This window comes from Euprymna scolopes, chromosome 19 (assembly GCF_053919585.1).
Source record: "Euprymna scolopes isolate OS-2025 chromosome 19, ASM5391958v1, whole genome shotgun sequence".
NCBI lineage: Eukaryota > Metazoa > Mollusca > Cephalopoda > Sepiida > Sepiolidae > Euprymna > Euprymna scolopes.
Genome location: NC_136500.1, coordinates 106,575,237 through 106,591,631, shown reverse-complemented (window position 1 = coordinate 106,591,631; position 16,395 = coordinate 106,575,237).

Genomic DNA, 16,395 nt, shown 5'->3' with positions numbered 1-16,395 from the left:
CTTACAAAATAATTTTGCTTTCGGTTTTGCTTTTAGCTGATTGCACCCAAGTCCCGTTTTGTTTTGTTACGACATGCAACGACTCGTCCTCAGTCATCGTTGTCACAATTATTTTTTGTTTTTGTTTTTGCTCTCCGTCTGTCACTTTTTTAAGATCGGGAAGCACCAGGTGCCCTACTAGTTTATTATATTAAGGAGAGATGTCTGTCTGTCTGTCTGTATGTATGTCTGTATGTATGTATGTATGTGCGCATAAGAATAAAGGACACGGACGCATAATATGTGAAATTTAGAAAAAAAAAGTATTTGTTTTTTACCTTAAGGACCGCAGAATGTGAAAGGGGTATCATGTAAAATCCTCTCTTTCTAAACAATTTAAACACGTGCACATGCGTGAACCGCTTCACCATTCGGATACATTAATTTGCAACGTTATAGTATGAATATCGGTGTAGCCGAATGAGTTAAATCATTGTCTAAGTATTAATAATTTCCGCGTCCGTGCCCACCTTACGCTGGACGTTTTGTTTTTGACATATCTTTTTAATTTTTTACTTTCAACTAACAATGTAAGCAACGACATATACAAAAACGTGAAGTTTAATCACCGTATCACTTCATAGCTATTCTTGCTGAGTAGCTTAGACTAAGAAAGTAAGACTGATAAAGAAGATGTTGTACGCAGAAAAAAACTCTCACTGTTTTGTTTTGATTGCGACATGATATAAATGTTTTTTTAGGGAAGCGACTATTTCACTCGAACAATGTTCGCAAATGAACTGATGCGTGTGTGTTGTTCAATAGTCAGTATGCGAAACAAAGAAAACTGAAAATTTGTAAGACTTGTTGCAACAGAATGAAAATGCTTTTATCAGACGAGTGCAGACGTTATAATCGGTTTTCGTTGGAAGTGTATTGTTTATGTATATATATATATATATATATATATATATATATATATATATATATATATATATATATATATATATATATACTAGCATTTCGGCCCGGCGTTGCCCGTGTGTTTGGAGGTGTATGCTTAGCAAAAAAAACGGTCAATTTTTTAAATTTTTACCCCTATTATGATCCCTTAAACTTTATTGTTTTGGGCTCAAATCAAGTCATTAAGTTCGATCCATATCCAAGGAACCTATATCTAAAATTTCAAATGTTTAGACCCAAAATTGTCGGAGGCGTTTAGTAGTGTTCTCGAAGGTCAAATCGTTGAACTTTGACCCATTAACAGCCAAATTTCTGGGTGAAAACCGATTACATCAACTTTCGCTAATCTCAGTACCCTGTATATCAAATTTCGAGTCCGTAGACTAAAAATTGACAGAGTTATTTCATAGGGAAATGTACACAGACACGTTCACTTTTATATATATATATATATATATATATATATATATATATATATATATATATATATATATATATATATATATATATATGTTTTTATTTGTTTTTGTTAGCAATACTTTCTTGAAAGAATTCAAGTATTTATACGAAAGTGCATTTTTACCTAAATGCCAGTTGGGAATAATTTTCCCATTGACCAATCTGGTACCCCCTTTAATGGGGAGCGGCTTATATATTATTTTTAAAATATAATTATCCACTGACACGTGTTTCGTCGTCCACGACTTATCAGAGTGGCTGAATCTAGCGAGATTCGAAATCGGCACCTCGTGCGTGTAAGATACACACACATATTTGTGTGTGTGTGTGTCCGTTTTTGTGTATGTTTGAATGATTTCGAAAAGCAGTCCATGTCATATGCAATATATTAAGGTAAGGCATTATTATTTCGTAATATGTATGCCTTTTTATATTTACGTCGTATTTTTGAGAAAGATTCATTAAGCGAACGTTAACATGTTTACATAACTGCTTTTATATAGGAATTCCAATATGCTCGTTTGGGGTATTCCTGTAAAGTATTGTGGATGTAGACTGGAATTGTATGTGTCCCAATTTTTCTGAGGAATTTGTAGAGTGATTGCATTGTCCTTTCAATCTTGGTTTAATTTTTGCAGTTGCATTTTTAGTTTTAATTTGCTATTAGTCCATGAAGGGACAATCTCCTAGAAAAATACTTACTCAAGTAGTCTTGACATATCAAATATCGAGCCCTTTTATTGCAATAAATGACTATTTGATGTTACGCCATCCTTTATTTCGTAAAATCAAAAGTGTAAGATTTATCTAATTAAAAGAGAACCATTTAAGATCATGACTGAGTTTTTATGTAGATATGGAATTTTTTAATTCATTTTTATACTTTAGTAAAGGCACTACATGTGATAATATTTCATAAGAATATAACGATTCCATAATCCCCAATATCATAATCAGAACGATTATGCACTTTAAGAGTTAACACATAGATTCAGTAACACTTTTATTTGCTTTAGTATCAAGTATAAAATATATAAAGTATTAATCAATATACGCCCAGGTAATTATTTGTCTTTATAAGAACATGTTGTATTTAATCTAGATGAAAGTGAAAGCGGAAAATAAGTACAAATGGCAACGCATATTGAATATTCTCTATTGCGTAAATTAAATAAAAACATAAATATGAAATTGAAAGAAATTGCAAGAATATCATTCACTGAAACAAAATTGTTTTAAACAAAAAAAAACTAAATACTTTTATAAGAATAGACTGGCTATCTCATAAGAGAAAACAATAAAACATCAAATAATAGTGCTTATTAAACAAAGTGATTACAAGTTGTGTATTTCTGTGAAAGTATATATCATCCTTTCTCGAACCCTCTCTTTCAGTTGATATATATATGTGTGTGTGTGTGTGTGTGTGTGTGTGTGTGTGTGTGTGTGTGCTTGCGTGTGTGTGCAGGAAGCAAATGGCGGAGAATCTATTTTGGCGAGATGCAATATGTATAAATTATTGAAGTCCAAACCTCGAAAATAAACGAATCTCTTGAGACCAAATGACAAAGCTAATTTCAGATGCCGATGTTGGCGTCATCGCCTACGTGCCCGTGTCTTTTATGATTGTTTCTTTTTTATTATTAAAGGTGTTATTAGCGTAGCTGTAGTTATAATTTTATTATCATTGATGCTACTAATATTGTAGTTCACATATTGATAACGATTCTATTACTTTGCAATGTTCTATTGCTTTTCCTATTTACGTCCTTCGCTGTAAAGTGTAGATTTGTTCTGCATAGCGTTTTCTTTAAGAATTTGTTATTCAGAATAATGAAATACAATAAATCTATTGGTGTGCAAATCCAGTGATCATCGGTCTTACAAAATATTATTCGATGTAATATTTTATATAAGACTATCCCAGCTAAATAAAATTGCTCAATATTCTAGATAGAGTAAATAAATCGAAATTTATGAATTAAAAAATTTGTGATTTGAAAAAGTTCAGTTTCAAATATAGAAATTTTATTGTATTCAAGACAAAGAATACAGTATAGTAAAATATATTTTCTTAACCCATGAGTTTTCTGATGTTTATACATCTACTATGAGGAAAAATATTAGCAAATATTATAAAAGGTTTGCACCTTATTTGCTAAAGATAGAAAAACAAATAGACATAGAAAATTAAATTAAAGGTTTTTTTAAGTTTTTAAATTATTTAACTACATGCAATAGGGGAAATTGGATATTGATGCAGCAAAAAAAGGATATTGAACTTCAAATCGAAAGTGTATGCTAAACCCTGTAATGGAAGTTCTTGGTAAAAAGATCCAACACGTATTGTAATTAATCCAAGGAAGCTGGTAACAATCAAATATATACATATTTCCTCAATTTTTCTATAGTTTGATTGGATATCCGGCAAATCTTTGATTATATCAATCCAGTAAAAATGGTTTTCACATATCAGTTTCAAAATTCAGTTCAAGTTTTCAATCAATTTGTGAATAAAAACCAAAAGATATCTGAAGACAGGTAAATAAGATTAAAATAAAATTAAATGAAAATGAAAATAATTAAATAAAAGAATTGCTCATCAAACCAAAGCAAAATAATCTTTAAAATCAGATGCAGTTTTTGTTATCAAGATTATATTTATAAGTCAGCACAACTGAAAAGGTTATAATGTTTGTTATAAGATTAAAATCGCAAAATTTAAATTCTATCTTCTAAAAATAAGGAAGTGGTAGGAGAATTTAACTTGCGAGGGGGGGAGAAAGAAAAATAAAAAATAAAATAAAATAAAGGGAGTGTCTAACTTATTAATCTTGAAGATGAAATATCTATACAGTATTTGACACGATTACAAAATTAGGTCAAGGTTCAAGCTAAGTGTTAAAAGGCGGGAAAGAAAATAAAAGAATTATTATGTATTAGAATTATAAATTTCAGTACTATATATTAATAGCAAGCAAATAGAAGTAGGGTTTTTATTTCCCCCCCCTTTCCTTTTTTCTCCCTTTCTTTTGTAAACATTACTAGGCTTTTTTTCTTTTTCTCTTCTTTTATTTTCTTTTATATTAAATAAATATAATATTTATGTGTATTTTACGACCGGGCGCTGACCTATCTCCATGCCTTCCGACCTTGTGCCAGATCTATTCACGGTAGGAGTATTATAAAGTGTACTTTCTTAGTCGGTCATTTTGGCAGTACTTACTACGACAGTTGCTCTTTGTACATGCTGTTTTTGATTACATATATTTTACCTTTTCTAACGCATTTCCGTGTTCGTGTTTCCTAAGTAACCGTTTAATGGCTACAACACTTAGTAAATTAAATTCATTACAAATTTGGAAAGCAGTTACTTAACAAAAGAAATAGTAACGGATGGCACAGAGTATTTTAGGAGAATAAATAAATATTTCCTTAATAATTATCAGCCCCAGATATAATGCTGGTGTTACGTCGCAAATTGAGAGACAAATAAAACAAATAAATAAAATATGCGAATCGGCATTTTTTTCTTTCTCAACAGAACGTTTTATTACCTTTATTTTCGGCAACATTTAAAAACGTCTCTCGTTGCTACATATTTTAGCCTGGCAGCGTTTCTCCTTCTTTCCATCGCACGCCGGGCACAGCCTGCCAGTTTTTGTCAATAAGTTTACTCGTCCAGTTCATTCTACGTCGGCTTTCCTTTTTCTGACCTCACGCCTGCTTCTCTTCGAGACGATCTTCTTGAGACGATCTCCTCGACGCCAGCTTTGTTTCTTCCGCAAGCACGTGTTACATTTTCTCCCCCCCCCCAGCCTTATCCCGAGAACTTTCTAATTTGTATATGCACGTTTTTTTTTTTTTTTTTGGTAATGATGCTGCTACTGCTAATTTCTTCGCATGCTGACCATCCTTGGCTGCTGCTGATACGTCCCACGCGCTCACACGCATTACACACAGATACAAACAGAATATAAAATAACGACTGTAATAATCACTCTTCAGAAATATTTTTTTATAAAATAGTAATAATAACAGTAACAATAAAAAGAAAAAGGAAAAGTATCAAGGGTCAAAGAAACAACAAAATTGGTAAACGAAAAAAAGTGTAACTTGTGAGAGACAGACTTTTTCTACAGAAGTCATCGTTAAACAATGAACATTCCAAATTTAATAACATTTTTCTTAACTAAAAAAAGGTAACTTGCTCAGTCAATCACATAGCCTACCCTTTCAATACCAAATTGCAAAGGAAGGAACATCAAGATTAAAAATGGGACTATGGAACCATTAAGAAATCAAAGTTGTTCCCATTGTAACCGAAACGCTCGGAACCATAATGCCAAGATAACATAAATGGTTTAATTTGATTGATGAGACAATTTCTCTTCTGATTTTTAAAAAGGCTAGCCTGTTAAGAACAGCGAAATTTTAACGTACAGCTTAGATGTCTAAAATCATAGCAAATTGACCTGATGTTCAAGAAATAAAATTAAAACCATCCAAAAGTTGAGACTACTATGTAATAATAAGAATCCCCTCTTTTTGTTTATATGTCACCATTAACTGGCACGAGAAGAGAATGCACAAGGCAGACCTCCGCTAGATGAGAGCAAAGAGAACTGGGAACTTGGGAAGGCTTATTGCCACCCAAATTTCAGTGAAGACCAATAGTTCTTGCCAACGAGAAATCAATGGTAAGGGCCTGTCGGGATAACGCGAATTCTTTTGCAAAAGTGATCGAAAGAGGTGGGGAGTACTGGACATCTGGAGAGACTTGTTGTAACTCAGACTCCAGAAAACACCACAAGTTGTCCTCAAAAAGAAATCTTTGATGGTGGCCTGTGTGACTACTGCTAGTGAGTAAATAATAATAATAATAATAATAATGATAATAATAATAATAATGATAATAATAATGATAATAATAATGATAATAATGATAATAATGATAATAATAATGATAATAATAATAATAATAATAATAATAATAATAATAATAATAATAATAATAATGACAGAACAATGAATTGTGAACCAAGTAAGACTGATACTCAAAAGAGGCTGGCTCTCAAATTTGGAACTAACAGAAATACAGCGAAAAATAAATGATGAAATTAAGCATGGAGCACTCCCCCCACTGGAACCGCACGTGTAGAACCCCCACAATGAAAGGACTACAGATAGAAATACCACAGGTGGACGACATGCGAAGACTGAACTCTACAAACGTGGAAATTGAGAACAATGAAACAGAGGATGAAGCTGATGAAATAGGAAAATAATGCAGTTCATGAACGAGGAAAAAAACAAAGATCTCATCTTTAAGAAACCATGAGCAGAAGAAATTAAAAATAGAAACAGGGAGGGCTACCAACTCCTCCTACACATCATCACAGATACACTCATAGACTTAAACAATTTAATTTACGCAGGCGCCAAGATGGTAAGTATGAAGTTAAAATCAGAAAAAAAAACAGCCGGGGAAAGATGGGCCGACAAAAACTGGATGGAGAATTAAGCTAGAAACCAATAATCAACAAGCATAAAAAAGAAGCCAAAACTATCAATAAGAAGAAAGCGACGTAAAGAAGATGGAAAATTGGAAGTGTGACTAACAGTGAGAGGCTAAACAAGAAACATGAAGAACCGAACCAAAAATAGCAACAAAAGATGGGAGATTGATATAATAGATATACACGTCTGAACAGTGCCAGCAAAACAGGATATTTGAAAATAATGAAAGTCAATCCTATCAAAATAGAAACGTAGTAAAAACGACAACAGAAGCACTAAACTCGACAAAAACAAAACGTTACTGGAGTAAAATATGGGATCACAATAAAAATGCTGAATTGCTGAAAGATATGAAAGAAAAATGGCAGCAAATTGAAGAAGGAATAGTAAATGAAATCAGCAAGGAATCTCTAAAGAAAACGATAGAGATTACCAGGGCACGACGGGATAAATGCATACTGGTTCAAAAAATTCACATTACTCGAAAGGCTAGCGCAAAACCTGACAAGATATATACAGGAAACAAGCGATCTAGATTGGATGATAAAAGGAAGAACCACACTGATACAAAAGGACACAGAAAAAGGAATATCCCCCCAGAAATCATTGGCCTATGACGTGCTTACCCACTATGTGGAAAATACTAACAACGCAACTGACGGAACAAATCTACCACTTTCGAATTAATCGTGGAGTTCTTCCTAAGTTACATACAGGTATATAAAAAAAGAGGAACACACGATGTGCTATATATAGATGAAAAGACCCTGAAGGAGGTAAAAAAAGGAGAAATAATTTAGTCATGGCATGGATCGACTACAAAAAAAGCCTACGGCAGGATCCCACAAACATGGATAATAAAATGCTTAAATATGTAAAAATTACTAGGTAGGATCATCAACGTGATTGAAAATGCAATGAAAACATGGAGACTGGGATTAACAGCTGATGGACAACACATAACAGGAATTAAAATAAAAAGAGGCATCTTCCAAGGAGATTCACTATCACCATTAATGGTTATCATAGCCATGATGCCGCTGAACAATATACTGAGAAAGTGCCAAGCCGGATACAAGTTCAGAGGAAACAAGAACCAACTGATGTACATGGACGATCTGAAACTGTTTGCAGAGACAGTAATAAACACTACCAGGATCTTCAGCCAGGATATTTAAATGGAGTTTGGTATAGGAAAGTGCGCACTACTAGTTATAAGAAAGGTAAAAGTGAAAACGACTAAACCAATGGAACTGCCCAATCAAACGATGGGAACAAGACGACTATAAATACTTTGAAATTCTAGAAGCAGACACTATCGTAACAGCAGAAATGAAAGAGAGAATCGGAAATGAATATCTCAGGAGAATAAGAAAACTCCTGAAAATTAAATTATATAGCAGAATCCTAATAAAAGGTATAAATACATGGGCAGTATCACTAGCAAGAAACTCTGGACCGTTCATAGAGTGGACTAAAGAAGAACTGAGACAGCTCGATCAGAAGACTAGTAAACTCATGACCATACACAATGCACTACACCGAAAGGATGAAATTGACCGACTCTACGTGTAAAGGAAAGACGGCGGGCGAGGAATGATTTGTATACAAGAGTGTATGAATGATACAAAAAGAACTAGAAAAATACATAATGCAAAATACTTGAAGGATAATAATGGCAGCGAGAGACGTGGAAAAGTCAACAAAACAGAAAATAGAGAGACAAAGAATAAGACGAGCACAAGAAAAATGGGAAGATAAACAACTACATGGAAGATTCATAAGAATGACAAAATATGAATATAACGAAAACACATAGACATGAATGAGAAAAGCACACATAAACCGAGAACTGAATCCCTAATAACTGCAACACAAGATAACTCAATATGAACCAACCACGCGGAAATTTTATAGCAAGCCCAATTCTCCACAATGGTTTACTAGTTTTGCATCTACCATTACTCAAAAGCAGCATGCGTACCGCAGATTAAACCGACATAAGTCCAGTTAAAACAGCCAGAACTTTATAGAAGCTAGAAATAATTGTAAGAAAAAAATAGCGACAGCTAAGAGAGAATATACCGAAATGACCAAAAAACGCATCGAAGTACAGAAATTAGGAACCCGAGATTTTTTGGAAAATATACAGCAGTGTAGTAAATAATAGGCAATTAACAATTCCCCCACTATCCAACAATCATGACGTTGTTTGCACGACAACCGAGAAGACTAACATGCTTGCTAGTCGGTTTGACTCTAACTCCACATTGGACCCATGAAACCATTCCATCTCTGACTTTCCCTCGCAGACAGGCGCCACGATAGATTATCTGAAAATCACCCCTTCTGAGGTACATGATATCATAAAAAACCTTGACACCTCAAAAGCATGTGGACCCGATCTCATCTGCACTATCTCATCCCGGCTGCACTATTAAAAAAAAATACTTCGCAGAGGTTCGCCAAACTTTACAACAAATGCCTTAACGAATCTTGCTTTCGTTATTACTGGAAAACTGTACTTGTTTTTAAGAATTCTGGCGAAAGAACTGACACATTAAATTATCGCCCCGTTAGCCTCTTCTCGCTTTTCCTCAAAATATGTGAGTCCTAAATTAACCAAGCTTTTAGTCCATCACCTTCCACCTGGTAAAGTTCTGTCTGATAATATGTATTTAGACAAGCCCGTTCTACAGCAGGTGTCCTAACTGTAATCTCTGAACGTATATGCCATACACTGGACAAAGGAGGGGAGAATAGTTCAAGATATATCTAAGGCTTTGACAGGGTATGGCACAACGGTGTTCTCAAGAAAAATCAGATCATATGTTATCACTGGACGAATACTTAACGTAATTAAATCCTTCTCAGGTTGTTCTCGACGTTCGTACCTCTAAACAGTATGATATTAACAAGGGATCTATCCTTGGACCTTTTTTATTCCTAATATTCATAAATTACCTCCCTGATAAAAGTGTCTCTCTGAGATGGGTATATTTGCTGATGACACCACGCGCTAAAACAAATGAACATATATCTAAGGGAATTGCAGAAACACTAGAGGGTGACCTACAATCTGTAGTGGAATTGGCACATAAATGGATGGCCACGTTCATTGCTGCCCAGACTAAGCTTGTTTCCTTCAATAATTACAAGAAACATTCTCAACCACCAATAGCAATGGCTGAAGATACATTATCTGAAATACTTCTTTTAAACTCCTCGGATTATTGTTCACAGGGAACATAAGTTGGAACAGATACATTAAAAACATTGCCGGGCCGCTGCGAGGAAGGTAGGTTCTCTTTACCGTGCTAGAAAGCTACTTACGCCTGAAAGTATCCTGTTCCTCTACAAGGCCACCATTCGCCCATGTATAAGTACTGTTGTCATATTTGGGCTGGTGCATCTGCTACTAGTCAAAAGATAGTCGCCAACCTGATAGGTCTTGAACTGTCATCTGAGCTTCAACACCTGTCCCATCGACGAAATATTGCATCCCTCTGCCTGTTCTACAAGTATTTTAATGGTGAATGCTCAGACGAGTTACAAGCCCTTGTACTCCTCCGACACACCCGACAAGCAGCAAGATCTCACTCCTACACAATAGAGATCCCTAGATGTAAGAATGCCTTCTACTCCAATAGTTTCTTCTCCAGTATTGCTAGACTTTGGAACTCCCTTCCGGGATTCTTCTTCCCCAACTGTAATAACATGTAGAAGTTCAAGTGTAATGTGAACAAACATCTTACTGCTCATCTTCTCACATAGTATCGCAGCAACTTATGTCCCCGATAGTGGATCCTACATCAAAGTGGCACTGTGGATTGTTTTGGGTGAAAATGAAATCAAACACGAGAAAACAGCAAATGCATACATGTGGACAAAGAGACGAAATGATAAACTATATCGTAAGCGAATGCAGCAAACTTGCCAAAAAAAAAAGAATACAAAACAGTTACGACCAGGTGAGGGAGGGCAGTACATTGGGAATAATGCAGACAACTGAAGAAAATAACAAGAAAGAAAAGTCCTGGCAAATCGTAGACTTTGCTGTTCCAGCTGACCACCGGATAAATATCAAAAAGGAGAAACGGAGAAAATACACAGAGCTAGCCAAAGAGCTGAAAGGGATATGAATGGTTAAAACATCAAGATAGAACCTATAATAGTAGGAGCACTAGGAACAATACAAAAACAGTTTGAAACAAGAATGGGAGAAATTGGAATCAGAAGAATGGTTGGATATATATATATATATATATATATATATATATATATATATATATATATATATATGTCGCAATAAGTAGTGATATTTACATCAATAATTAAAATAGGTTTATGGCTCCCTACAAGGATCCGTGGCGTACTAGTCTGGTGGAAATATACAGTTGAAAAGTGATATTCTTTTGAAGGTTCAATCCTCAGTGCGGACGACCAAAATTACAACTGCGAATCAGTTATATATATACTTAGAACATCTATCAAATCATGGCTTACGGAACGTGAGACCACTACCCTCGTTCTCTTTCGGTGGAGGAGAAATCCTTCACGACTGAGACAATTTTTATTTTTGTACCTTTTCTCCACGTTAAAAAACGACCCTGGTGTCTAACTCTGTCCCGTGGGGAGGCATAGTAAATGGGCACTACCCTCGTGAATTAAATAAAGGGTCACTTCGAAATTCTGTGTAGATTCCCGAGTTCGACACTCTACACCTAAAGAAGATCGAAAGTTACATCGACCGAAACGTTGTGAAAATGACACTCAAAATGCGAACTGTAATCGGAAGAATCCAAATAATGCACTTGATGTCATTAAATAGAAATTAAAAATGTAAAATAATTATTTATGAACATTTTAAACGTTCATGTCACAAATATTTGTAAAAAGTTTTCGATTTCTTAATTCGCTTCTATGCAAATTTTTAAATTTTTTTAGAGTAAAAACGTTAAATTAATCCGCACGTATGTTTAATATTGCTATACATATACAGAGATATCATGTATATAAAGAGAAGGAGAATGGGGATACATATATTGCAGGAATAGTGATGTGCACGGATCGATAGACGAATCATAACTGATTATGCTAATAATCGTTTCTATTTCTCATTCACATTTGCCTTTCATAATAATTCCACCGACAAACACCAATATTCATTTTTTCATCATCATTTTCCACATCCATTCATCTATTAAATTACCTTTCCCGAATTGACAGCCTTCTTATTCTCTTCATTCATTTCTGCTCCAATATTTCATGTTTTTTTCTCATTTTATCTGTATTATATATATGCAAGTAAGAATGTATTGACATTCGTTGTCATTCCTAATACTGTCACTTCTACTCTATCTTATATATGTACGTAGGCGCATATATATATATATATATATATATATATATATATATATATATATATATATATATATATATATATATATATATAGTTATCTGTATATTTTCTTTAGTTGTTTTTTGTTAATTTCCTATTTTCTCCTCTTGGTAAATCAAGCTCAATTAAAGTGGCTCTCACGTGATCGCAGCCCGTCGTGACGTTCAGCGGATAGCAACGAATTTCAATCATCCTAATATATTGTCTTGACTATTCTTATAATTGTTTTAGACAATATGTAATTAGCCAAAGATTTTCCCTTTTTCTATTGCATTCTTTTGTTCACATTTTTTCTACATTTAGTCTTTAAACATTATTCTCCCTTTTCCACTTTTTATGGGCTACTTCAATTCTCTTGCTCATTCAAAGTGTATATAAGAATACAGAAAATTTTCTTTCCAAATTGCCCCACCCAACGAGGTAGATATGATATGGACCATCTTAGATTATAAGCTGGATGTGTGTCACAAACAGAAAATGTTTTTAGATGGAAATGGAGACATTTAAGATTTTCAAATTATCGATAATTTTAATTAGTAACCCTATTTACAATTTGAATGAAAATAAGTAATATACATGCGAACATATGCGATTTACATCTATCCCTTCATATATATATAAATATATATATATATATATATATATATATATATATATATATATACAGTGCCTGCAAAAAGACAGTTCGCACTTGTAGTTTAAAAATAAAGAAACTGCAAATTTAAGCTAAATTTAATGTAACTGTTTAAACAACATATATCTCATTTGATTCACCTTTTATGCCTCTATATTTTTACCTGTTCATATCTGATTTTAATTGAAATATTCTAGTGTTCATGTCAATTTAAAAAAAATAACTTTAAATCGATGAGGCAAAAAGAAAGTCCGCAGCAAAAAATTCGCTAAGACCAGCTTCAATTATCGCCTCTAACCCAGCTTAAAATATCCACCAACAGGCAACAAAGCATCCCAAATCGTAAGTGTTGTTGTTCCAGGTTATACAACGAAACATTTAGTCCATATGCCACAACTCTCTCTTAGTGGTCGTTAGGAGCTCATTAATCTCCACCTTTCTGGTTTATTCAATCGAGAAATCGGCCGCAGATTGAAATGTGATGAGAAAACGGTACGAAATACTGCGCAAAAGCACCAAAAAGCCGGCCGTGTTCGTGACGCCGTAAATTTGGTCGTACTAGAGTCATTTCTAACAGGCAAGACAATGCCATCAAGATCTGCAGCCCAAGAATCAGCTTTGGAACGGCCCCACAGATCCAACAAGAGTGCAATCTTGTTAAAAAGTGCTTTTTTTCTACTGTCAAGAACAGATTAAAGGAATTTAATTTGCGAGGATATATTGCAAGACGCAAATCAATGATTTTTGTAAAGAACAGAAAGTGCCGTCTGGACTTCGTCAGATGCAATAAAGATTATGACTCTTCATATTGGTCAAAAGTGCTTTTTAGCGACGAAAGCAAGTTCAATAGGCTAGGCAGTGATGTTAAGCAGTACGTCCGTTACAGGAAATACGAAGAATGTAATGCTAGGTGCTCAGTTTCAACGGTGCAAGGTGGTGGAGGTTCAGTTTTAGTGTGCGGCATTATTAGTATCAATGGTCCAGGGCCTATAGTTCGATTGCAAGGTCGAATTAATTCGACCAAATACATTAATATGTTGACTTTTGTAACCTACATTGATCGGAATTTGGATGATAATCCCATCTTCATGCAGGATAATGCTCCCATTCACATAGCTGTCAATATCAAGAGGTTCCTGGAAGAGCATGATATTCCGGGTTTTGATTGGCCTGCACAATCTCCAGACCGCAATTCTATCGAAAACAACTTGCATTATATCAAGCAACAGTTATTCAATGATAAAATTTCAAATTTGCAAGAACTTTGGACAAAAATTAAAGAAAGGTGGGACGCCCTTTGCCCGGAGTATTGCTGCAGTCTAATTCAAGGAATTCACAAAAGATTGCAGGCCGTCCAATTGCAGAAGGGCTATGCTACTAAATATTAACTAGTTCATTGTGTTCCTGTGCTATAAGTGTTGCATTAATGTCCTGAAGTTACATATTAATAACACTTTTCCATTGTGCGAACTTTTTTGTTATTTTTTTAAATTGACGTGAACACTAGAATATTTCAATTAAAAGTCAAATATGAACGGGTAAAATTATAGAAGAAGAAAAAAACCCAATCAAATGAGGTATAGTTTGTTTAAACAGTTACATTAAATTTTGCTTAAGTTTGCAGTTTTTGAAAAAAACTACCAGTTTTTGCCGCCTGTATATATATATATATATATATATATATATATATATATATATATATATATATATATATATATATATATATATAGCTCAATGTATATTCGGGAATAAACGGTAATTTGGTGTTGTGAATATAATTTAAAAGTACATAGTGATCATTATTCAATACTGAGTAACTTAGAGCCTTCCCGACAGAATGTATATATATATATATATATATATATATATATATATATATATATATATATATATATATATATACAGTGATGATTATATTTATTGGCACGGTAAAATAAAAGTTAAATTTTGTCTAATAAATTCTAAAAAAGGGATTAAATTAAAGAAAATAACAAAGTATATTATGTATTTTTAACTGGCCTTTCCGATGCAGCAATCGGATTTTAGAAAAAATAAATAACAAAGGAACAACAAACATAATTGCAAAAAACCCTTGTTCAAAATTATTGGCACGGCTTTTTCTTTTAGTATCAGTATAATATCAATCAATTTCCGGTTTACGTGCTTTCTGAACTTTTTTATAGCCATATTATGCTTGTTTAACGCTAATTCAGTGAATATTTTTTTTCAGATAATTTTTAGATAGCGATTTATTTAAACTATTATAAGTGACTAAATTATAATTTTCAATCGCCATGGTTAAAACTAAGGAACACAGCGAAGACGTCAGGAAGCTTGTTGTAGCATGCCATACCAATGGTGAGGGCTATGATAAGATTTCAAAGAAGCTAAACCTTCCCAAATCCACTGTTAGAGCCATAATAAACAAGTTCAAATCGCAAGGCCACGTTATGAGTTTAGAGGGTAGAGGGAGAAAAAGGATTCTTTCCCCAAGAGATGAACGGAAAATTGTTCGACAAGTAAAACAAAACCCAAGGATCTCTGTTGGGGAGATTGTTGATGAACAGAGCACCTCTAGAGTGAATGTATCTCGACATACAGTTGGTAGAGTTTTGAAGAGAGCTGGTTTAAAAGCATGTCGTCCGAGAAAGACTCCCTTATTGAAGCCTATGCACCTGAAAGCAAGGCTAGCCTTTGCAAAACGTCATATTGATAAAGATGTTGCATTCTGGAAACGTGTTCTATGGACTGACGAAACGAAAATAGAGTTATTTGGCCATAATAAAGTGTCTTATATTTACAGAAAATCTGGCGAAGCTTTCCTGCCTAAGAACACCATACCCACAGTGAAGCACGGTGGAGGCAGTTTGATGTTTTGGGGATCCTTTGCTGCCTCTGGACCAGGGCGACTTGTTAAGGTCACAGGTAGCATAAAAAAGGAAGATTATGTTAAAATATTGGATGAAAACCTGAAAGACTCTGCTAAAGAGCTCTCACTTGGTCGTCGTTTGGTGGTTCATGCAAGATAATGACCCAAAGCATTCGGCTAAACTGACTAAGAAATGGCTTGAGGACAATCATATTAATGTTTTGGAGTGGCCATCACAAAGCCCAGACCTTAATCCAATTGAAAATTTATGGAGAACATTAAAATTGAGGGTAATGCAAAGGAAGCCTAAGAATCTTATTCAATTGGAGGATTATTGTCAGGAAGAGTGGGCTAAAATTACTACTGAAGAGTGCAACAACTTGGTTGTAAACTATGAAAAGCGACTGAGGAAGGTAATCAAGGCCAAAGGCTATACAATTGATTATTAAATAAATCGTGCCAATAATTTTGAACAAGGGTTTTTTGCAATTATGTTTGTTGTTTCTTTGTTATTTATTTTTTCTAAAATCCGATTGCTGCATCGGAAAGGCCAGTTAAAAATACATAATA